The following is a 2,756-nucleotide window of genomic DNA, read 5'->3' on the forward strand; positions in this document are numbered from 1 at the left end:
ATGAGTAATCATCAGATAAGTAAAAAGGAGCAAATGGCTAATGGAACAGTTGGATAATAGAATGTCAATTTCCCTTAATGCTTGACTTGGCATTATTTAATTTAATTTAAACAAGTATTTATTGAATAACTAGTCTGTGACAAGTGTTGTGCTTAGCCTAAGGACAGAATAATGAGTAAGGCATAAAACTTGCCCAATAGGACTTCAGCCTAGTAAAGGAGACATATGTATAAACAAATAAATATTAAATACTTAGTAATTAGGAAAAATTCAAGTTGGCAATATAACACAGAGAAAGTAGTACTAACTCTTGGTGGGGGATGTTTAAAGGGGTTGACCAAGAAAGGTTTTCTGGAGATAATGTGATAGTTAATTTTATATGTCTATGTGAGTAGATCATACAATGCCAAGGTATCTAGTTAAACATTATTTCTGAGTATAAAGGGTTTCTGGACAAGGTTAAGCATTTAAATTGGCAAACTGAGTAAAGCAGATTGTCCTCCCCAGTTGGGATGGGCATAATCCAATTCATTGAGGGCCTTAATAGAAAAAAGACTGGAGGAAAGGAAGATTTGCTATCTCTCTAACTGACTATGGAGTTGGAACATTGATCATCTCCTGCTCTTAGTGCTCCTGGTTCTCAGTTATTCAGACTGGGACTGGAATCTACATCACCAGTTCTCTTGTCCTCAGACCTTCAAAGGACACCACCAGCTTTTCTGGATCTGCAGTTTGTAGATGGCCAACTGTGGGACTTCTTAGCCTCCATAATCTCATAAGGCTCATTATATATAGAACAAATGAATAGGTGAAGAAATAAATAATAAATATTAGATAAATTGGAGGAAAGATAGGTACTTAGAAACATAAGTATTAGAAACAGAATTAATAGGAGATATATGTAAGTATATATGTAAATTATATATTATAAATTATATACTAATTACATAATTATAAGTCTATAATAATAAATATAACTAAAAAGTATGAATATATGTATTTTTACTCTGGAGAACCCTGGGTAACACAGGAAACATCTGGTAATATATTGAAGGACCAATATCATTCCAAGCCAATAGCCCTGTTAGAGAACTGGGTGAGACCCAAATAATGAAAGGGTTTGTGTACCCATGTAATGAGTCTGGGATTTAATACATGCTGAAGAGCTCATTAAGAGTTGTAAGCATGAGATAAACATGATCAGATATGTGATTTTGAGGAATAATATGAAGGAAGTATAGAGAGAGTGAAACTGGTAAGAAACTGATGTAAGCTAAACATATTTCTCTTGACCTCAGAGTAATGAGAACATGAGCTAAGGTAATTGGATTGGAAATAGGGAAGAAACAATGTGTTCAAGAAATATTTATAAAGCAAAGTTGACATGGTATTGTGACTGTTTGGATGTGTTATGCTAGAGAATAAGGAAAACTACTTAGATAATACCAATTTACTGAACTCTTTCAAAACCTATCATTAGATAGGTAATGTCCTTGAATTGGAAATTGAATGGGAATTTAAAACTTTACAATAAGCTCAACATGGGTGAATTTTTTCCAGCTTTAACAAATTATTAGTTGAGGCAGCAAAACCAATCAGTTAAGAGCAGGAATTCTGAAGCCAGAATCTCTGGCTTTGAACTCAGCATCTGCCAGAAAATAGTAACAGCTATATGTTGAATACATACACGAATGAATGAATGAGTAGGTGAATAAATAAGTAATTGATAAAAGTAGATAAATTAGAGGGCAGAGAGGTGTTTAGAAAAATGAAGGTATTGGATATTTTAGGTAACATTTCTGTAACTCAGCTTCTTTATCTGTGAACTGGGGATAGAAATAGGACCTACTTGTCAGGGTTGATAATATAGTCCAACAGGCGGGAATAGAGCCTAACAAGATATCGTTGTCATCACTCTACCTAGAACATTTGTACTAGCAAGCATCTCATAAAATGTCATTTTCAAGAACATAAGGATTTTTGTCTGTTTTGTTGAGAAAGATTCTAAAGTGCCAGAACAATGCCTGGCAAATAGCAGATGCTCAATAAATATCTATTACATGAATGAGAGAATACTTCTATTTGGTACATTAATTTTCATTTCTCCTTTAACAAGTACAAATACCTAGCATATGACATGCACTGTTCTAAGCACTTTATGTTACTCATTTAATCCCCTTAACAACCTTACAATACAGTATTATTGCTCCTTTTTTGTAGATGAGGACACTGAGGCACAAAGAATTATTGTTACCTATTGTCTTAGTCATTTGGGTATTCTATAACAGACTAGGTAGCTTATAAGCAGTAAAAATTTCTCTCTCATATTTCTAGAGGTTGGGAAATCCAACATCAAATCACCAGCAGAATTGGTGTCTAGTGAGGGCCCGTTTCCTGATTCATAGATGGCCTACTTCTTGCTGTATTATCATGCGGCAGAAGGAACAAAGGAGCTCTCTGAGGTCTCTTTTATAAGTAAATCAGTCTCATTTAGGACCTAATCTACTCCAAAAGGCCCCACTTCCTAATCAAACTAAGTTTATTGTATTTACCAAAGATGACAGGGGGAGTGAGTGACAAGGCTAGTATTTGAACCCAGACATGATGGGTCTAGAGTTTTATGCTATTATCTGTAATCCCCTACCAAATTGGCTCTAGGAGGCCACAGGGGTAGGTTGTAATAGCAATTCCCAAGGAATGGGTGTCTTTTTTATTTAGACACAGTATCCCAACTAGACTTACAAAACAATCAAGTA

This window comes from Panthera onca, chromosome A2 (assembly GCF_046562875.1).
Source record: "Panthera onca isolate mPanOnc1 chromosome A2, mPanOnc1 haplotype 2, whole genome shotgun sequence".
Taxonomy (NCBI): domain Eukaryota; kingdom Metazoa; phylum Chordata; class Mammalia; order Carnivora; family Felidae; genus Panthera; species Panthera onca.